The 23,118-nt window shown below is 45.9% G+C and overlaps 1 protein-coding gene across 3 annotated transcripts in view; it reads left to right on the top strand.

Annotated features, from left to right (window-relative positions):
- Positions 1-23,118, top strand: part of SEC24C (SEC24 homolog C, COPII coat complex component) — a 1,750,167-nt gene that overhangs the window by 634,589 nt on the left and 1,092,460 nt on the right. The window lies entirely within an intron of this gene.

Here is a 23,118-nt window from a genome sequence, read left to right as displayed (position 1 = left end):
ACGCCCATTTGTTTTGCTCTGTTTTTAAACCTGTGCTGACTATTTGAAGGGATGTAAAGCCTTCATCTTCACTTCCCTTTTGCTTATAGTTATGGGGAAACTGATCAGTCCTTCAGACCGTCAATACTGGGAAATGGTTTCCCTTTTGAATTCTTGTATTATTTAACTTTGCACATAGCACCTTACAGTGCAGTGCAATGGGGATACTTGTGTATCACCGTAGCTTTTTATGCTTTTGATTTTTGTATACTTTTATATTTGCCTAACGACAAGCTGTTGGCAGCAGGTAAATGTCTACCATGTTTGCATTATTTTTAGTATACACAACCGTCTTTACCGCGCATGGCTACTAAACGTGGCTAGTGCCCCAAACTGGCTGAGCAAGATTTTCCCTTCTTCATTGGCCATATTGTTGTTTGCCCACCTTCCTGCCATGCCAGGAAATCCTGTAGAAAGCTGTTCGTTTTGTGGGCTAGTTGTGTGTGTGTGTGGCCCAGGAAGGGGGTGGGACTGTCTAGTCCCAGCCCACATCCTTGGTGCCAGAATGTGTTGGTGTGGGGCAAATGTGAAATTACTAGTTGCCCCTGCTGATTAGATAACCACTTGCTGTTTGAATGGTGCAGATCCTTACCATTGGTGGGCTTGGACTTGCTTTCAGCTTGGATTTTGGATAAGAGGAGGACCTCTGCAGCCATTTTGCAAGATCATCATTGGAGCCAAGAATCCCTCGAAGAAGAGCAGCCTTCTGAAGATCTGAATGTTAGAGAGATTTATCATGTATGCTTCATCCCCTCTCCTAGTGAGAGCCCCAGCACTGTTTGCTGGACTTCCAAAATCCTGAATGAGTGGAGCCTTTTTCCCGCTCATTCATTCTATGGGCTCTGTCTTTTGGAACTCTATTCTTTGTATTTTTACCTGTCCTATGAAATCTATTTTACTCCATAACACTTAAAAGAATGTGTATTTTACTCTTGCAGCACACTGCTCCTTAGGGGCAGTGTTGCTGGGACCCTTAAGGTCCTCCTTTGAGATTATTTTCTTTACCCTAGAGTAACTAAGTTCTTCAGGATAAAGAGCTCCTTAGGCTCTCTCCCAAAACCGTATAGTCTGAGAGATTGGCGCACACCACCTTATGTGGAGTTCCAAAGGGATACCTAGTATGCCCCTGCCCTCTGCTCCTGTGACTTTTTAATCACATAGACAATCTCCTAGTTATGGCTGGTGGCAGTGTTTGTTCTACCAAATATTGTGTGATTTTTCTACCGCAGGCTATGCTCATAACCTCGGTAGTGCACAATAGGGGCACCCAAGTATAAACTTGTGGCCTCCCTTGTTATTTTGCATTACTAGCATGGTTGTTCTTTGTTACCTCCCCCTCCCAGAATGGTAGAAGGGGTGTGGGTGTGGGTGGGTGTGGGTGTGTTTTGCTCTTGGCAGGAACCATTGGGTTTCCTTGCCTAGGCTCCAGAGTGTCTGAATGGGATCAGCCCCCACTAGAGGTCTGTCTGTCCTGATTGGACACCCAAACGCCCCTTTCTGTAAACTGCTGAGGAAGATTGCAGAGGGTTGAGTGCTGGAACTGTATAAAGGGCAAGGCTCCTGGAGTGAAAAGCAAGTTGACCACTGGAAGCTAAAGTAACCAAAGAAGACGACGACCAGAGGCCCCTGAAGACTCTTTGCAACACTGTGAAGTGACCACTGCTGTACAGACCCGGTTTTCTGTCTGAAAGAGGAACTTTGAAGAGGACTCCCTCCCTTTTGACTGGTGGGAACAGCCAGTCCCAAAACGAACTTTGATTTGAGCCATCTCCCGAGATCCTGTGATTTTCCAGAGCTGCGGAACCCCAATATCAGGAGACCTGCTGCCCATTTCGAGTGCATTGTCAGGCAAAGGCCGAATCCATCTGAATCTTTTCTGAGCCCTTAAGGACACTCCAGAAACCCAATCCAACTCGACCAGGACCCCTCATAAGTGTGGGACTGCAGGAACCCGAAGAAGATGGACCGGGAGAATCCCATCCTTTGTTGGTGCTGCAGAAAAGGTGCCAAAACTCCTGAGTGACCAAAGAAGTTGATGAAAGCGCTGCCAGAGGTCCTCCCTTGAGACTGCTACTGAGAGATCCCGTCCATTGTACTGCCTTTCATCAGACCAAGTAATCCGGAGGTCGGGTCCTGAGTTGCAACATCGCGGAGCATCCACCATGAAAGTTTCTTCAAACCCTAAGGTACTGTTGAGGGAAAAAGGAATTGCTTAACTTATTCCAGAAAATTGCTCGAGCTTTGGAGTGCACAAAGAGGTGTTCAGTACAACCCCGTTACCTCTGACTCAAGCCGCTGCATGTGTCCCTTTAGCAAGTCCTTTAACAGGATCTCCAACGTTGCTTGTCTTCTTTCCTAGAGACTAGGAAGTATCAAGAGGAACATTTTGACTTTTGCTGCTTTTTTAGTCTTTAAGCCTCTCCGAACTGCCTTTTAGCTAGGGTTGAGTTTTGGACTTTTAAAGACTTGCTGTGCAGGGAAACTGCCTCTAGAACCTGAAGCTCTGCTAGGATAACACTAACCAACTCCCTTCTTTCCCAAAAATCACTTTTGAATGGATTGTGTCTCCCACGTATTCCTTATCTTTTGATATTTCCAATATCCAACTTGCTGCCTCAGAATTTTTTTTTCCAGTAGAAGGCGCTGTAGGTTGAAGCCTGGTTGAGTCGATGTCCCTTAGAGGCCTCCATCTCGACATCGACGTCACCACAGGAATAAGTAGCACGCGCACTGCCCGCTGGCCTCGGTTCCTTTTTCCGCGCTTCACAGCTTCGGTAACATAACGCCTTTGTTCCTAGTCTGAATATACTTCGAATTTCTTTGAAAATTCTTTTCGACGCGATATGGCATCTTCATCGGCGTTGTCCACTCCACGGTCCGGATTTTAAAAGTGCTATGACTGAGGTGCTAAAAGGTCCGTGACTGGCCCGCACAGGATCTGCCTGTGGTGTTTAGGGTCAAACCATCTGTGTTCAGAGTGTGAGGACTGCTTGTCGCTGACGGCCAAGGCCTTGAGAGAACGTAGAGGGAAGTTGGAGAAAGGTAAGCCTCAAAAATCCCCTTCTACCTAGTCTAAAAGTAAATCGTCATACGAATCGAGACCAACGTCTCCTTGTCGAAAGAGATCTAAACATTCCTATTCCTGAAGTGGTTTGCATCGTTCCTCGTCTTCGAGGCATGGGAAAAAGAGGCGCCATAGGTTGCCGTCCACTTCGTCATCCAGTTCTCCCGGACGGTTCATTTGCCCTTCTAAATCTAGTATCCCAGCTCAGTGGGAGGAATTCATACTCTGTATGATGATGGTGTTCGAGAACGCAGCCTTGCCCCTCTCAACAACACCTAGAGGTTATGCTCCAGTCGAAAGGCCTAGGAAGCATAAGAGTTGTGCGTCTTCGGACCCGGACATTGAACCTCCTCGAGAGCGATCTCATCCCTCGAGTCAAGAGAAAGCCTCCTCGAAACATAAAAAATTGGCATAATGGGTGCCGAAGGATATGGCAGGTGCGAAAAGTGTTTCTTTGACGCTGTTGGTGCTAGTACCGAAGGAGAAGCCTTCGACGCCTCGGGTGTCGACCTCCTTGACGCCGTATTTGTCAATACCTTCGACACTATCATCGAAGACTTCGATGTTAACATTGAAGCCCTCGACAACATCGTCAAAACCTTCAAAGCCATCAACAGTTGTGTCGAGGATGTCGACATCGATTTTAACTCCTGTTATGACTTCCATAACTCCTTCATTTGAGAGGACATATACACCACAACCACATAAAGCAGCTATCATGCAACAACCACACCAGCTGCACACATATGGTGCGTGGGTGCACCAGATACGACACTCTCTCTCTACTGACTTGTACTGCGGTTCCAGAGGGTGTTCAACCTACCAGCGCTTTGAGGTCATACCAATGATACATAAGGCGCTATATAAATGCCAAGTAACATAACATAAAAAGCCTTTTGAAAATTAACTTTTAGAGACTGCATTCTGGTGAGAAGCATTATGGCTTCTGTGACTTTTGTGCACAAGGCTCCATTCCTCTTAGGGTTTGGACTTCTTAAGATAGGATATTGTCTTGTAATCCTGTGCCAACATTGACTTCATCTAAAATACTGCTTTTGCTATCTAAGTTATTTAATGTGTTTTTGAACCTATGGTGACTGTATATATTTGTATCATCGAGTGTTGTGCGATAATACTACCTGTTAGATTCATTTTCCAGTGTGTTCAGAATGCATATAATAACTATATTTGTATACATGACTGTCTAAATTGAATTATTTTGTGCCATACTGTGTGGACTCATTGAGGTCCTCTGGCCCCACTCACACTCCTGAAAATAATCCTTGACTGTTCATCCACTTACTTTGATTGGGTTTTGGCAAACCTCTCTGAGTTCTATGTTCACTAACTAGAGTGGCCTGCCAGAATCTGTCCACCAGGCCAGATTCTAGAAATCCATCTCAGCAGGAGTGAAGCATGATCATTTTACTTTTGCATCCAGAAGATCTACCTCCTTCACATCTTTGTTTGGACCATGCTCTTTCAGCAGGCCAGTCTGGAAAACTGCTGACTAAGCAGTATCACATCTCCATTTTCTATGTTTTTCTGTAGATTTGCTGATCACTGACACTTTTGTAGCAGAGCACCCTCCTCCCTCCTCCCCCTTTCTCTGTTCACATAAAGTTCAATGGGGCTAATGGAGAGTGCAGCAGTAATTCTCTTGTCCACTCAAGTAGTCCCTGTGGTGTAGTGTTAGCCAGGAAAAGGTTTGTTTTTCAAATAATTGCACACCAGCAGTAATTGGGAATCGAGAAAATGCTTTAATTAAGCTAAACACATTCTGATTTTTAGGCACCAGCACGTGGAAATTTGTTATACAACCCTGCAATTCCATTTTAAAGGAAAGTTGTTACATCAGTTATTTCTAAAACACGGGATTGTCTGTTTTACAGTAAAATCCAATGTTGGTTACTGAATGTAAATCTGTGTGAACAATGTTAAATTGTGTAGTGGAAGGTGCATCATATTTAACAAACATGAGGGAACACTATTGAAAATGTACATTGAAAAATGCCAAATGGAAAACCTAGTTCAGTGACCTGGTGATTAAATCCATCTGTACAACTAGTGCTGAACCCATGAGCTGATCACAAACTTCCTTGACATTCTACCCTGAAAGTGACGGATGTCCATAAACTGCAATTTTACACCTAGTTTGTCCAGTTCAATGCCTGCAATGCCACCTGCTCTGCTTGTTCTCTAGCTTTGTCTTTCCACTTACAGAATTGATACACAAGCTAACTAGATGTTTTTGCAAATTAACTATCAATAGTTCTATCCACCCTGAACATCACAGACCTACTGCAAAACCATGCATTATAGTTAGTCTCCATATCCCTCTCTACCATTTGATTATGACTGTATTATATATTAGCACCCGGGGTCGAATCCGAAGGTCGAATCCTCCTGAAACTTTGGCGGACTCCTTCTGGACTTCCAGAGGCAAGATTACACTCCTTGAAGTCCCCTCTCCGGGAAAGCAAGACGAATCGACTGGGCGGTAATAGTTCTTCACTGGTGCTTTGAAAAGGTCGCCAAAATCACAGAACCATGAAGAATCCTTTGCCTGGAGCTTTTTCACTCGTCTGCGAGATCCATTCCAGTGTCCCTTCTTTCATCTGGCTGACCACGAATCTGGTGACGGGGTCTACTGCTGCCGCATTGTGGGGGCATCATGCTGCATCCTCTTCATGTCTAAGGTACTGTGAAACTCCAGGTAGAACTTAACTAGAGTTGCTTTGCTGCTCCTGTTTTGCTGGAGTGCTAATTCGCGTGTTTGGGAGTTTGCCCACTCACGTTCACCCAGGCCTAACACTAAAGCCTAAGGCCTCTGTGAAATTATTGCAAGTATTTACCTGCTTTATGTTGGTTTTGTTTCATTCATCATTACCTGAAACTCTTATTAGAAAAGTATATCTTTTGAATTGCATACTGCCATTCTCAGTGTTACACAAGTGTTTACTTACTGTAATATTGCATTGGTGGTTCTTCTAGTACTTGTCTAAGAATCACCTTTACCTTAGTGTATGTATTAAAAAAAAACATTTGTATATAACGTTTAGTGTGTTAGTGTTTCTTTTGCCTATTGGTCATACTCTAGGTTCTTTGTACCTCCCTACAGTCCTTCCTCTCTCCTAAAATGAGCCTGGCTGCTCAGCAATTGCTACTAAGAAAACGTGTGGTTCAGGCCTATACAAAGAGTTGGAGTCCTGTGTCCCAAGTGTGAGTCTTCTAAAGTCCTACCCAAGGTGGACTTTTGTAAAACTCACTAACATCAATGCAAGGTAAGGTCCATCTTGTCTATCTGACCATCTAAAGTTGCCAATTACCCTGCCGGCCGCAACAACATACTCTGTACTTGGTCTCCCCTCTAATATTATGAACATTTCTAAGCGTCATACACATCAGACAGGGAGATAAACCTAAATACGGTGACCGTGTCCTGTACAACACTGACCACATCCATATGCACAGAGAGCATTGCACTGAAAACCTCTGCATGGAGCCCTGCCTTCCAACTCCACAGTGGCCATCTTAGGTAAGTAAGGTAGGGACGCAAGCGTGTCCCATTCATCCATACAAAATGTATTGCTGTCAGCACCACCGGGTTTCTGAATTGAAAACAGTGGTGCTAATAGCACTAACACCCGGATTGGTTGGAAATGATGCCGAGCCCATCATTACTCTGGGCCCCTGGTGTTATTGCTTAGTACTAGTTGTTGAACCTTATGAATGGCACTGCTTTTCACCCACTTTAAGTACAGTACTGGTAGGTCAGCTGGAAGGTGATGTAAACGGTGACATGTAAGGGTATTTTTTTTACCTGCCCAGATTTTTGTCTGCAAGGAACCCCACTCTGCAAGTTAAAATGAATGTCATGGATGTACATTTTTATCTGGGCATTTCCTGGCAGGTCCCTGTCAGCTCACAATCTGTCCGGATGAGAATGGTGCAATTGTCTTTTTTTTTTTCTTTTTTTTGGAAGATATATCCGAACCCTATCCTGGGGACTGATTGCGGTCTTCAAAAGGCCTGGCTTAAGGATAATTTACCAAAGAGTGTTTAGTTTATTTGATTGTATAGCACAACAAACCCAAAGATATCTGGGCGCTTTTGCTTGTTACAACAATCTGGTAATAGTATTACCCTGACAGATGAATACATACATAGACAGAAAAGTGTAGTGACAGAAAAGTGCAGTGCAAGACTTGGAAAGCAAGAGACTTGTTGCATATCAAGTCGCATAGATTCACTTGACAGGAAAATAATATACATTTATGTACAATGTTGTCAGTGTTCTAAACAGCTGAAGACAGAGTGCTCGAATGAAGCCTCAGAGGACACAAGCCTAGTGTCACTAATCTAGTCTTGGGTCCTTATGAGGCACAAAGTATAGGTATGAGTATTAGAACAGCAGAGTGGTGGCGTCATTAATAAAGCTGGTAGAAGAGCCAATATTTTACCTTGGTTCTGAAGGACGGAAAGGAAGGTTCGACTCTTAGGGCAGGGGGCATAGAATTCCAAGTCTTGGCTGCCAGCACTGGGAAGCTAGACCCTCCGGCTTTGTGCAATATGAGTTTAGGTATGTTGAGGCAGTATAGGTATTTGGTTCTGGTAGGTCTAGACGATTGCTTTCTAGAGAATTTGTCAACCAGGTACTTGGGGGCAGAGTTTGACAGACATTTGTGGGTGATCATTAAGGTTCGGAATGTGATTTTGTCCTGTATTGGGAGCCAGTTGGTGATTTGTCGAGCTTGTGTGATTTGGTTGTACCGTGGAATATTTAGGGTAGCTCTTAGGGGATTGTTTTGCAACACTTGTAATTTATTAAGGTATCGCTGGCTAGTGCCTAGGTACAAAGTGTTGCAATAGTCCAGTTTTGATAGTATGAGTGCTCTTGCCAGTGTGATGCAACTATTGGTAGACAAGAAGGGTCTGCAGGCGTTTACTAATTTGGAAGTGTATGCCTTTGCTGAGGCTGTGGCATTTACTTGTCTAGAGAGGGAGAGGGAGAGTGGAGTCGAGATAGACTGCTAGTGTTTTGGCATCTTTAGCCACTTTGATGTTATTTCCCTTGATGTTAAGAGGTATATTGGGGCACTAGTTTAAGATGTTGTCTAGATCCGATGAGCAGGAGCTCTGTCTCGTCATTGAGACAAAGACCATGTTTGGCCATCCATGCTTGGATTGTGCTGTACATTTTGTGTAAGAGTTTGGAATCTTAGTCATATGTGCCTGATAGAGTGATGAGAATTTGCATATCGTCTGGAAAGCTGGTGTATGATACCCCCATGTTGTCTAAATAGTTGAACAGAATCTTCTTAAAGATGTTGTAAAGGGTTGGAGAGACGCAGGAGCCCTGCGGGACGCCACATGTGATTGGAGAGGGTTCTGCAGCTGCTGAGGGGGCAAACACCTTTCTTGGTTCTGTCTAAGAGAAAGGAATGAGCCCAGGCAGCAAAAGGAGGCTGCTGAGGTTAAATGGGTAGTTAGGATATTATGGTCAACTAAATCGAAAGCTGCCTATAGGTTGAGCATGGCAGGCTTTTCATTGTCTTTGGCTTCGTCCATCTGGATTTTGAAATCCAGAAGGGCTGTCTCTATGCCATGTCTGGGTCTGAATCCGGATTACCGAAGGCCCAAGAGACTGTTGGTTTCAAGATGGTTCTGTATTTGGATGTAGGCAGCTTTATCTAGTATTTTCTAAAGAAAAGGCACTGTTATAGGTCTGTAATTGGTTGGGATGCTGGGATCGAGATTAGGTTTTTTGATTAATAGCATGACCCATGCATCTTTGAGGTTTTTGTGGACAGAGTATGAGGCAAAAGAGGAATTAATGAAGGTGATAAGGTGATAAATGGAGCAAATTCCTTTTCCCCCTCCTTTATGATTATAGCAGGGCAGTTGTCGCCTAGGCAGCTGGATGGCTTGAGGCTGGTAATGATAGTTTCGACTGCTTTGGGTGTGACTGGCGTGAATTCGTCAGGACTGCAAGGTTTGGGTGTTGAGGGGTGGAGTGCGCTCAGTTTGGCGGAAGATGCGATGCTGAGTTTTTTAGCTTCAATTTTAGTTTGCAGTAGTGCAATTTTATCTAGTGGGGCATTTTGGATGATTTCACCATAGAGGGCATCTTTATTGCAGGAATCTGGAGGGGAGATGTGTGATTCTAACTCTTTGAGGATGGAGAAGAGCTCTTTGGAGCTGGACTTGGCATTTTGAATTCTATTAAGTGTCACTTTTTGTTTTCAGAATAGCTGCTTTGTATGAGCTGGAGTCAATGTTAGTTTTCCTTAGTCTGGAACAAAGGTATTTTTTCTCCAGCTGGCTTCTGAGCTTCTTTTGGTTTTGCGTAATGCTTTTAGGTCGAGTGAGAACCATTTGTTTAAATGTGCTGGAGGCTTAGCTTTTCTCAATTTGAGAGGAGCCACTTGGTCTAGAGCTTGTAATAGGTTCTCGTTGTATAGGTCTACCAGCTTGGTGGGATCCTTGTCCAAGTTCATGTGTGGGTTAGTGATGGGCTGGAGTAGGGGGAGTATATTCTCCAAAGTGATCAGGTGGTTGTTTCTGTTTAAGGCGGGGCGGGGGGTTTAGTGGTCGGTGGGTAGTGGTTGACTGATGTCCTGGATCTCGAAGGATATGACATGATGGTCTGACCAGACTCACAGGGAGTTTAAAAAGATTTTTGTATTACAGTTTAAATCAGCTATCCAATCCAAGGATCTGCCTTTGCAGTGAGTTGGTTTGGAGATCCGATGTGAGAAACCTAGTTCCGTGGGAGAATTTTCTAAGGCCATGGCATTCGCATCTAGGGTGTCGTGTAGTCCGAGATTGAGGTCACCCATTATCATAATTTGGGAACTAGGTTTGGTATTCTGGGGGAGGAGGTGTGTGTTGTCTTCCTCGAAGGATGCTATGGGGCCTGGTGGTCTGTACAGCAAAGGGATAAGGCGAGTGCGTGCGGCTGATAGTGGGAGTTTGACGGAGAGGAGTTCTCCTGATGGGATAGGTTGACTATCAAATTCTCTGGTGTCCAAGTGTGTTTTGCCAATGATTGTGACTCCTCCACCTCTACTGGTGGTTCTGTTGGCTCTGATGATTGAGTAGTTTTCGGATACTGCTAACATGAGGGAGGGTCCTGCTGCTGGATGTAGCCACGTTTATGTGACTGCTAGTAGATCCAGATGATGGTCTGTGATGAGATCTGCTATATCTATCGCATGGGCTCTCAGGGACCTAGCGTTGATGAAGGCTCCTTTGATGTGAGAGGGCTTGGCGGGCTGCAGGGGTATTGAGCAGATGGGATTGGATGTAGCAACCGGTACAGTATTGTTAGTACTACTGAGGTTTCTGTTGGCTGGTATATGTTTGGTCAGCGATGTCTTGTGGGGAAGGTTGTTCCTGAAGGTGGTTCGGGAGCCAAGTCTAGCATTTCTGCAGGACGTGGAGCATGGTAAATTAGGGGTGGGAGGCATATCGTAGTAGCCATTGGCTTGGAGTGAGGGGGTAGTTGCTACTCTGAGTCTGTAGTGTTGAGTCTGGGTATATGGCTTGGAGCGAATGGGGGAAGGAATTTCATGGGTGCGCTAGTAAGGAGGGGTAGAAAAGTGGCCATGGTGAAAGTGACGACATGCAAATTAGCCATGGGGGCTAAGGGGTGAATTGCGAACAGGTGGGTTTGTAGAAGTGGGGAGGCTATGAGGCTGGATTTTGGAATAGGTTGTGCCGCCAAAAAAAGCCAAAGCATATAGCAAAGCAGAGTGGCAGTTGTAGCTAGGGTAAGGTTGAGGATAATCACGTGATTCCAGCAGGAGTGTGCCTAAACAGATAATGGTAAGTCTAGTCTGACTGGGGGTAGCTTAAGATAGGAGTGGGCAGTGCAGGTTTAAGACACAGCGTCGGAACCGCTTCCTAGATTATGATTACACATTATTCAGAATCTTTGGCAGCTAGCATACAGTATCGCAACCTAATCGTAACTTATCAATATTTATCCATACTTAGGTTATAAATGCACATTAGACTGTGATGTTGGCAGTAGGCATGCAGTATCAGTGTAGCAACCTATTCAGAGTTGTCAATTTTATCCAGACTGTATGATGATCGTAGCAGCGTAATGTTGGCGTAGAAGATATAGTGTACTCTTAACTAGGACAGGCAGCATATGAAAGACAAAACATGATGGTTGAATTACAGAAATGCGTATGAGTGGCCGATAGTGATGTTCGTGTGAAAGGGGAAGCACTGTGCACTCTTAAGTTGGCTCGCACAGCAGCTATGCTGATCGGGCATGCTTGCGGAGTGGGTTCATTACAGGTATTGGATGTGGGTTTAAGTGGGCACGGGGAAGCTATGGCCCGTGAACACTCGATTAAAGGCCATTGAAGAGAGATGGCATAGGGATGGCTACTGCAAAGTTGCATGGCAATGGTATGGAGGGTGCCGTAATGCTGAGACTAGGCGTTTGCCTGGGGGAGGAGCTGTAGACCACGCTGTTTAGGGGGAAATAGACTCCAGATGGGGGGAGGCAGTGGATGCTGAAGGTCTGGCGAATAGGTAATGAGGAGAGGACGTGTTTCCTGAGAACTCGGAGCACTCTTACCACTAGTTTTGCAGATGCCACAGGTCTCGGGCACACACAGGAGTTAATAGAATTCAATCGGTGAATCGCAAGGTGAGCCAGCATTCGATGGAGCAGAGTGAGCGGCCCACTGGTCCTCCCGGATCCGACAGGCTCAGGACAGGGCCTTTTTCTTAGGGCCTTAGTTGTTGGGCTGGCTTCCACCTGCCTGCGTTTTCAATTGGGCAGAAATGTTCCGGTGGCTCGATTGTAGCGCGGTGATCAGCTGAGGCTGCTCCTGCAGGCCTGTGATGTTGGCGGGAGGGCTGCTGCCCTCTCCACACAGACGAAGGGGTTGCACTTAGGCAGTTGCACAGGATGTTGCGCATTAGCCAGCTGGGCTGGGGAATGGAGTCTTTGATGGAGCCATGCCTGTGAGGTAAGAAATAGGAGCATTGGAATGTTTGGAAGAGAGGCACTGGTAAGGGGTGCTGCAGCTGTACTGCAGGAAGGGAGGATGCCACTGGAATTTACCAAGGGGAGAAGATTGCGCAACCTTACGGGGGGGGGGAGGCGCCTTTACCAGTTGGTCCTCCGTAACCTGGCTCTTAAGAGGAACATTCAGACACTGATCCCTGGGAAATTTGACAAATCCCAGGATATTGTCAATGCTTCCATGGGAGGGAGGCCTTTCCATGACTGCCAGGAAGGTGAGGCTGCTACAGGATGGTCCCCATGGGGTGGTGCTCAGCGGCTGGATCTCATGGGAATGGAGGTCCTTCATGGGATCAGTGATGATGGTCCTGGAAGAACACAGTACTCGCTTAACCCTTTTTGTGCCCCCTCTCTCCTTATTCCCCATTCCAGCCCCCTCTGGCCCAACACACCTCTGTTATAGTAATGTATTAAGTCTTGTTGACAATACTGGCACGAGGGAGACTTATCCAAACGTACTACCGAATACCACTGAGAAGAAGAAGAGGGAACAAGGAGGCAAATGCCCACTACAGAACCAATAAACACTGTACAGTTGTCAAGACGCAGTCCCAATTCTAAAAAGGAAAGGAGGACTCGATTGTCTGTTCGGCCAGCCCAAAGGGCGCAGGGAACAAGACGCTTGTTCCGTGGTAGAGGACCCGAAGGTCGTAAACCGAGGCACATAGAGTTGTGACTGTACGAGAGGTCCCAGCGAGGTGGATCTGACAGGTGGCAGTGAGTAAGGAAGCCAGACAGGCAGAATCCAATCAAGAACGAAGACGTGAGCAGCCGGAGATGTGAGGAACAGTCTGGAGCTGCAGAGCCATGAGGGATTGAACTCTGAGCGTGGCAACAGTAGAGAAGCTCCACTCCACCTCCCGAAGAGACCGGATACTGCCCCATGACTTCCCAAAGGTAGGGAAAGGGTCGGACCGTTTGTTGGGGCATTGAGGGAGTTGGAAACGCTGAGAAGCAAGCCTTGTAAGCATACCCCGAAAAGCCCACGGGGATAAGATTGTACAACTTGAAAAGAATTTTGTAAATCGCAAAAATATATCCTGTAAAAGCCCAAGGGGATAGAAGAAGAATCATGCAACCTAATACGAACTTTGTAAACCAGATGAACACATCCCAAAGGTCGCAGAGGGATAGCAGGAGAGAACATGCACACTAAAATGAAAATTAAGAAACCACCCATGTGGGATACTACCTGGCAGGAGAGTATACCAGGTTTGTCCAAGTGGATACTAGGTAAAGCGGGGCAGGAATCCTACAGAAGCAGATGTGTAGGATCTAGCATCCATATGAAAACAATCAAAGAACACCAACAAAGTTTATAAGGGATTGAACACCCACCTCAAGACAAAAGACACATTTAACCAGTGGGCTGGAGCCCCGATACAGTCAGGTAGACCCAGAGAAGGCATAACGGGATACAATAGGGAAACCAGTGGAAGAGCAAACATCTTTGGAACTGAAACACTATGAAACCAAGTCAGGCAGGTTATTGAATCTGATTTGGGACACTATTGGGAAAGTCAGGTCTGACAGGTTAGTGAACCAGGCCTGACAAGAAAGAGAAGGATTCATTTTGATTCACCAGCAAAGGAAGAAGTTCCTTCCAGAGGACTTTGGAACTGTCTATTGTTTTTCAGACTGTTTTATTTTTTTTGTCATTCATTCATAAGCTTTATTTCACCAGTAAAAGTCATAAAAGCAACACTAGATATATACATCACAAACGGTACAATACAATGCTGACAAAATTCATCAATACATCATAGATAAAAGTATTAAAAGGGCAGGGGTTTTACACAGTATCCCGACAATAAATCGAACAATAATTGCCAGTTGTGGCTGAGCTGGCTCTTCAGACTTCAAGTGGGACACTCCATGCCCAGCTCAAATAATTACTTGTCGCAAAATATCTAAAACATCTGTGGTATCCAAACATTTAGCCATGGTTTCACCTATTGTCCTACAACCATGGTTAAAAAATGCAGGCTTCAGGAAGCGTTTCCTCAGCGGCTTAGTTCCGGGACAGAGTAATAAGTAGTGTCAGATCTTCAACGGCATCTCCACAGAGGATGCATGTTGGGGGAACAACATTATTCCAGTTATGTAGGAATGAACCATGTGTTGCACCATTTAATGTGTGAAAACCAGAACATGAACTAAGCCCAAGTGCCCTGAGGACAGGACCAACAGGATACGCAATAGGGAATATTGGCCTTGCTTATTCTGTCAAGAGATACATCTCCATGTTGGTTCTAGAAACAAATTGTTGTATTAAGTGTTGGCACATTCCTTTTTTGCCTGTATAGATTGGGAAGGGCATGAACAAGAACGGTGGCTCCTTGTGGAGTATCCACCATAGTAAGGCATAATTAAGATTTCTTATTTGTTTGGTTTGTACGCCTTCAGTGGAAATGCACACACAATAATATGTGGCTAAATCTATGTACTGTTTAAAAATTGTGTATTTAATATGTTGTGATAAATATTAAAATATGTATATTTTTTCAACATCTACATGGTTAAGAGCCCTTGTTTTGGGGTAAAAAATGCAAAGAACTAAATGTGTATACATCTAGGGTAGCTCACTCATAGCGGTAAGGGAAGGAAGCTGATTTGTGGGACTCTTTCTGATTTTGGGAATGAAGCTGTGGACAAAATGCCAAGACTGAACTTTAGATATACAATCTTTCCCTCCTGGAAGTGAGATAATCTAAATACTCTTGGCAGCCAACCCATTTCTTAATTGACGGTACCGGCCAGCGCCTCAGAGGATCTGGATTTTGTCAAAATATCACTCCATCATGAACTGCGCTGCGCTCTTTATCACTTCCTTAGATACAGTTCTCATAATGGAAGTGTTCGACCAATATTCCCCAAGGCCCAACTCTCCATGAGTGTTTTTTACATAGGCAACCCATTTCAGGGAATTACTTCCTTGCTGAGACAGAACATCCAGAAGTGCCTCTGTGCATTTACAGAGATAACCATTTGACCATAAGCAGGCCCAATACAGATGAGGTCGAAGTTTAAAAATTGACTCAAACCCTTGCAAGCCAGTCTCGAGCAACACTGGTATGTTTGGTGCGCTGATGGGCAGCCCAAGGATGTTTTTTAAAAACATATTCTCTGCCACTACAAGGGGCGCTATATCCATTTGCCCCCCAGAGTCCAGCCCCATAAAGTGCAGTATGGCGTGCCTGAGCTTTGTATGCCTCCAGCGAGACTCTTATCGCCCCATTTCCATGCTCTTTTGGGAACCTCGCAAGGGCCCAGCAATACCTGGCCAGTGTAATCTTGGCTTTCTCGATCTGAAGTGTCCACTCACAGGACGCCATAACTCTTACCCCCAGGTAGTCCTATGATACAACCTATTCAATCACACCGTCCTCCAGGGTAAATATCATAGCCTTCTGTTTCTTCCCAACATTAGCATTAAAAATCATAGCCTTAGTTTTGCTAATATTCAGGGAGAGCCCATTCCTCTTACTAAAAGCAATGAAAATCTCCAGCTGCTTGCAGACACCTACAGGAGTTAAAGATAAGATCACTGCTTCGTCCGCAAACAGCAATGCTGGCAGCTTACCACCCGCCAGAGAAGGGGCATCAGTTTGCACACCCAGGAGTTTCTTCAAGACTTCGTTGATGAAGATGCAGAACAGTTTGTTGGCCAAAACACATCCCTGATGAACCCCCTTCTGAATATCAATACTGCAAGTAGTACTTCCATCAATTCCCCAACTTACCACCCCAGTGTTTCCTATATATAAACTTTGGATAGCTGAAAGCAATGCATCTGGGATACCAAGCTCCACTAACCTCTCCCAAAGCCGTAATCTTGGGAGAGTATCGAAGGCAGTTTGTAAGTCGACAAACAGCATACACATTGGTCTTCCTGAGTACATCATGTTTCTCACATACCAGGCTGAGCAGTAGGGTTTGATCAATTCTGCTTAATACCTCGCAGAACCCGAGTTGGTGGTGATCTATTATCCCATTACTCAAGCCGATTCGTCCAAATGGAACAATAAGGCCAGCGCAAACATTTCCCCCCCCAGCATCAAATAAGGAAATTGGTCTAAAATTGGCTGGGTCATCGCAAGCTCCCTTCTTGTGAATTGGGACAATTTCTGTAGTAGTCCAGGACTCGGGAACTTGTTTACTTCACAATACTGCATTAAATAGTTTAGTCCGATAGAGTACCCAGACATCAAGCTCGTTTCTATAGAAGCCTATCGGCACCCTATCGAGGCCTGGCACCTTACCTACCTTTTGACGCGCCAACTGTACCTCATTAGGGGTAAATATCAACAGGGTTGAGTATGGCTCCCCAGCTGAGGCAACACACTCCCTGCTAGAACCAGGTGTCATAGAGTCTGCTCCTTCCGTCCGGTACAAATTGCCATAGTACTCAATACATACTTCAGGGATCAAGCCCTGCAGTTGGGTTTGGCTCCCTCATCAACCTGCCCCCATCTTAGACCAAAAACCCTTAGAGTCCCTTCTTTCTATTGCCTCCAAGAGTGCCTTCCATAAATCTTCATGCCACTCCCTCTTCGTATCCTTCATCAGCCTCCGATAGTCCCCTCTTACCCGCCTCACCTCCACTCTGGGGCCCTGGATTCTTAGCGGCTATAATAAGCCGTCCTTTGGCCTTGCTACAGTCCTTATCATACCAAGGGGTAACTTTCTCTGTGAGATTGCGGAATGCTTTTGCAGGTTTTTAAAAATATTGTCCCACTCGAGCCATTATATCCTCATGTAGAGAAATCAATGCTGTAGCATTGCATGGGTCAGACCTCATATGCTCCTCTTTCTTTTTGTTCAAGCGATGCTCCCTCCAGGAGAGGGGAGAACCATGTTTTGTTTATAAGCTGAAGAAAGAATCGAGGAAGGCGGTTTTCCTAGGAAAGTGAGGAACTGTATTTTCTTTAACTTGGGCTGAACATCCAAGCCGTGAACAGTTCAAGACACCGTTCTTTGTGAAAAGAACATGTAGTTGAGTCTACATTCAGAACTAGAGGGGGCTCCTTCTGGATTAATGAGACATTCAGTTTTCATTTGTTAGTTTGAAAGTGTAAGGGATGGAAATAGGTTTAGACACAGGACGGTGGGCATTTGCTTTATTAACATCCTGACTGGGTCCGTAGTTTGTGTTTGAGGTAGGGCAAGTAGGCTTCTCTTTCTTTTCTGGTATTATTTTAAATACAAGTCGTATACCAATATGCCACCTCTGTGTCATACTCGTACTTCTGCACCCTTACAGAACACTCACAAGATTTGAATGTTGCAGACCCCGGTGAGTGTTTGTCGACAAAATGTTCCATAGCTCCAATATAGAGCACATTTCATTACCTTCTTCAGTGCAGGGTTTAGTTCCTGTAGCACGAAAAGGGTGCCTTGAGTGAAAGGGGTCTGTGAAAGCTCCACTGGAACTGTTCATTCTACACCTGCCCTAACAGTGAATGTGTCTGTGAATATACAATCCTTAGTATCCTACCTTTCGAATGGATTTTGTCCTCCCACCCATTTGTCATCTTTGATATACGTATCTCGCCAGCTTCGCTGCTTCAGAAAAAAATAATTCTCGGCAGAGGGCGCTGTGCAGAATATTGTGGTGTCGATTTCCCTCGAGGGCCGCTGTGGCGTGTCGACGTCACCAATAGTATAAATAGCTCATGCAGCGCCCGTTGGATTCTACTGAAAAATGTTGTCTTCAAACCCGTCGACCCCAAAGTCTGGTTTTAAGAAATGTTGCGACCGTGGTTCGAAAATGTGGATAACTGATCCTCACTGTGTCTGCCTTTGCTGTTTGGGTTCCGGCCACCGGACTGACGAGTGCGGATCCCATCAGTCCATGACTGAAAACGCTCTCCGGGAATGCAGAGGTAAACTGACGGTGGGGAGCGAAGCTTCGAAGAAGGATAAAAAGTCTGGGGAGTCTAAGGACTCCACTCAGCGTAAACCTTCGAAGAGGTCCTGGTTGTGGAGTCGGTTGAGACAATCTTCATCTTCTTCGAAGAAGAGACGCCATAGGTCTCCCTCTACTTCATCGGATACCTCCACAGAGGTAATCTGATGCCCGGCAAGGTCGGATTCCCCTAGTAAATGGAATGCCTTTAGGGTAGATATGATGCAGATCTTTGAGAACGCGGCCTCGACCTCCTCAAAAGAAACACGCAAGAGCCATGCCCCGGTTGCTCCTTTGGACGACGCAGGGAGGTCAAAGACTACTTTGGCAAAGGCAAGTAGTAAATTGGAGGTTCGAGACACTCGACCCAACAAAAAGGCGTTGAAGGTATCGACTAGTGAGTCGAGTCCATCTCCGATACCGGCGAAGAAGCAAAAAACGTCTAGACCTACGAGTTTGTTGACGCCATCGCAGCGATTGCTTCGATGCCAAAATAGAGGGCGGTTTCTGATAAATCAACCCCTTTCTCGAAGCCGTCTTCGACACTGTCGACGGAATCTTCGATTCCATCAAAGCACTTACCGGTTCAAGAGAAAATATTCAAACCTGTACCGAAAAAATACTTTTTGAAGTCAATGTCCTCCATTTATGAAGAGGAAAGTGCTTCTGATGAAGACATATCACCATTTGGAGTGTGATTTGGCAGTAGAGAGGTACCTGAAGAACTAATTGACCCAGAGTCAAAGATGTTTGCGACTCCCTTCAATCTGCTCGTGGTCTCGACACTTCCCCAGAGCTGGAATTGGTAAACCTGACCCGTCAGACCATGCTGCTTCAGGTTATCGTAACCTTATAAACGGAGTCACTGAGTACATGGGTTGGAGTAGGGCTTCACCAACATATGAGTAGGATGACATGACGGACATACTGGACCAGGGTCCCCAGAAGGACCCAATTTTGCCTTTTCATAAGGCCTTCCAGATGAAGATAGTAACCAATTGGAAAGCTTCAGAATCTAGACCTGCTGTGGACAGGAACTTCTCTAGGAAGTATCGACCCTCTAGCAGCGATCCGGACTATCTTAGCAAACACCCTATGCCTGCGAGTTTGGTAGTCCAGGCTGCTAGTTTGACCAGTCTGCTTATCCCTCTATTGCCCTGGATAGAGACAGTAAAAAAGTGGATGCATGGGCTCGCAAGGTCTTTACTTCGGACAGCATGGCCCTGAAGTCCACTAATGTTACCTGCACCTTGGCTAGGTTTACTTATACCCCCTGTGGGACTGTGTTAGCATGGCGGCTGATCACATCCCAGAAGGCGAGGAAAGAGGCAGCTTTCTAAACTTAGTGAAAGATGGAAAGGAGGCGATGGGGGGTGTCTCCAGTCAGGACTGGACACTGCTGACCGCATCAGCAGGTCCATGGCTAGCACCGTACTACGCAGGTTTGCTTCATTAAGAACGTCGGGCTTTACACCAGATGTGCAGGCCAGGCTACTCAATATGCCCTTTGACGGCTTGAGGTTGTTCAGCAGCAAGGCGAATGAGAGTCTGGAGAAACTGCAGACCTCTAAGGCGGCGGCTAATTCACTTAGCGCCTCCATGCGTCAACCTCAACGTCAACCCTATTCAGGCTCATCTTCCTGGAGGGGTCGTCCTTATTGTTACTATTCCACATTTGGAAACGGAAGAGGGCAGGTCGGATAAAGGGGACAAAAAAGATTCCCTCGTGGTGAACAAGGAAGGGGTGCTAAATCAGCCCCAGCAGCGGCATCTTTACCCTCAGCTGCTGCTGCAGCCACCTCTATGCCACTCTCGGGTCTTGACACACAAGACCCCGGTGGGAGGCAGAATCTCTCAGCATCTGAACGAATGGCGAGGCATTACTTCAGATGCTTAGGCACCAGAAACAGTAGTTCAGTGTTACTGCCTTCCTTTTAAAAAAAAGGTCTCAAGATTATCCACCGGGACACAACTCTTTCAAAATTCCAGACCCGCTCCTTGTGCAGGAAATTTTAACCCTGCTAGAGAAAGGTGCAATAGAACATGTACCTGTAGCGGAGAGGAACAAGGGTTGGTATTCCCCCTACTTTCTCCTTCCCAAGAAGGACGGAGGATTGAGACCCATCTTGGATTTAAGAAACTTGAACAAGTTCCTCAGGAAGGACAAGTTCAAGATGGTAACCCTTTCTCAGATCCTTCTGGCTCTCCTTCTCCAAGACTGGTTGGTATCATTGGGCCTTCAGGATGCTTACTTTCATGTGCCAATCCATCTCAAACACAGAAAGTACCTGAGGTTTGCGGTTGGTGGTTCTCATTATCAGTTTCGAGGTCTGCCATTCGGGCTGACCTCTGCCCGAGGATTTTCATCAAACTGATGTCGGTAGTGACAGCGAGTCCAAGGAGATAGGGGATTCACGTCTACCCCTACCTGGATGATTGGTTGATCAAGGCTCGTTCACCCGGAACAGACCCAGGAACATCTCAGAATCACCTGCCACTCCCTACACAAGCTGGGCTTCTCCCTCAATTACAAGAAGTCCCATATGATAGCATTTCAAAGACTCCAATTTATCGGAGCAGTCCTGGATACTTCCTCTGGGAAAGCCTCGCCTGCTGAGGTAAGAGCTCAACACATTCTGCAAATGGTAACAAAGTTCCAGAATGCCCAGCATCTACCAGCATTCGATTTTCTGAGGTTGCTCGGCCTCATGGCATCCTGCATTTTTCTGGTGCCAGAGGCCAGATTGAGAATGAGATCCCTTCAATGGGCCCTCAGGACTCAATGGTCCCATTTCTGAGGGAATATGTCAGATCTACTGCAAGTTCCGAGCAGAGTTGCACAGGACCTTCTATGCGCCTCACTCACTGGGTGGGGAGCCCACAGCAATGAACTGACAATCAGTGGTTGTTGGTCCCCATCGGAGTCCAAACTACACATCAACCTTTTGGAGCTGAGGGCAATCGGGCTAGTGCTGAAGGCCTTCCTGCCCTCTGTACAGGGAAAGAATGTCCTGATAATGACGGACAACACAGTGGCCATGTACTACCTCAACAAGAGAGGTGGTGTAGGGTCACCACCACTGTGCAGAGAGGCAATGCAGCTCTGGTTCTGGGCAATACAAGAGGGAATCTCTCTGTCGGCAGTCGGAGAGCAGAACACATCGGCAGACGCTCTGAGCAGGCAGAGCAGTGTCTCCCACGAGTGGGAACTAGCTCAGGAAGTCCTTCAAGAAATCTTCACCCTTTGGGGAACCCCTCAAGTGGATCTGTTCGCGACCAGTGTCAACCGGAAGTGCGATCACTACTGTTCAAGGGAATTTCCTCCAAGAGGAGCTCTAGTGGATGCGTTCGTAGTGGACTGGGAATTTCCACTCCTGTACGTGTTTCCTCCAGTCCCTGTGATTCCTCACGTAATCAGGAGGTTGAGAAAGTTCAGGAAACCCATGATCCTAATTGCCCCGAATTGGTCCAGGAGGACGTCGTACCCGGACCTTCTGGAAATGTCCATCTGCCCTCCAATGCATCTTCCACAAAGAGAGGATCTTCTCTCGCGAGAGGAAGGTCAGGTTCTCCATCCAGAGGTCAAGACACTCAGCCTTCAGGCATGGTTTCTGACAGGCTGAGATATAAAGATTGGGCCCTCCTGGATGATGAAATGGAGATTTTGCTTTCAGCCAGAAGGCCAGCAACCAAATCCTTGTACCGGTGTCGTTGGAATAAATTCAATAACTGGTGCAAGGACAAGAATGTGGACCCTTTTCAATGTGGCACTCCTATGGTGCTTTCTTTTCTAATACATCTGGCCAATCTGGGGCTTTGCATTTTTAAGCGCGCCTCTGAAGAGGTCTCATATTTCAAAATACCTCTAATTGTTCAATTTCTGAAGGGACTCACAAACGTGTACCCTCCAGTGCCATTTCAGGTCCCTGCTTGGGATTTAAACCTTGTGTTAAAGTTTCTAACTTGAATACCATTTGAGTCTTTACATTCCTGCCCGTTAAGGCTCTTAACTCTGAAAACTGCTCTTCTTATGGCATTCACATCAGCCCGCAGGGTAAGTGAGTTGCAGGCTCTTTCATGCAAGCCTCCTCATACTACTTTCCATAAGGGTAGTCCTTAGAGTCAAACCATCATTCCTGCCGAAAGTAGTCTCCGACTTTCGTCTGTCGCAAAAGAGAACACTCCCAACTTTCTATCCTCCTCCTCATTTGGGCAAAGAGGAAGAGAGGCTGTATAGACTGGACCCAAAAAGGGCTTTGAGTTTTTATATTGCAAGAATGGCAACATTTCGCCATGATCAACTTTTTGTGTGATATACCGGTCCTAAATAGGGACTAGCAGTCACTAAACAAACTATATCCCGGTGGATTACATTAGCTATTGAAGAGTGTTACAGACTTGCTGGAGAGGACCCGTCGAAAGGGCTTCAAGCTCATTCCACGAGGGGCATGGAAACTTCTGTGGTTTTTCAAAGCGGTGTCCCTGTAATTGATATCTGCTCAGCGGCAACTTGGGCGTCAATTCATACCTTTGTTAAGCATTATTGCTTAGCCTCCTTTTCTTATTAAGAAGGTCTTTTTGCCAAGGCAGTCCTTCATTCCATTCACAATAAATAAGTTGTACACCCTCCTCCAAATTTGAGTCTATCAAAGATGGGGAATACGTGCGAGGACACAATCCATTCGAAGAACAAGTTATTTACCAACTGGTAACTTTCTTTTGACTGTATGTTCCTCCCTCATATTCCTCATCGCCCCTCCCATCCTACCCTGCTGTACAATTAACGTGAATGGCACTGTGTTTCCTGAGAGCTCGCGGCCTGGGGTATGCCTGATTAATTCCTCGATTCATGGAATTAAAAATACAGGCCAGGGCCTGAAAGAAAGACAACCAAAGACACAAGTGGGATGGGGTCAGTACCAGTCACCTGAATCCAAATGATTTGGGAAACATCTTACTTGGGCAGACATATTTAGGTTTAGAGGTAGGGATAGAACATAGGTTACAGCAGGTTTGGACAGAGAACAGAATTTTTGTGTGACATGCGGAGGAGTA

This window comes from Ambystoma mexicanum, chromosome 8 (assembly GCF_040938575.1).
Source record: "Ambystoma mexicanum isolate Mex_15411 chromosome 8, UKY_AmexF1_1, whole genome shotgun sequence".
Classification (NCBI taxonomy): Eukaryota; Metazoa; Chordata; class Amphibia; order Caudata; family Ambystomatidae; genus Ambystoma; species Ambystoma mexicanum.
Note: the sequence above shows the minus strand (reverse complement) of the source record. Positions and strands in the feature narration are given on the sequence as shown.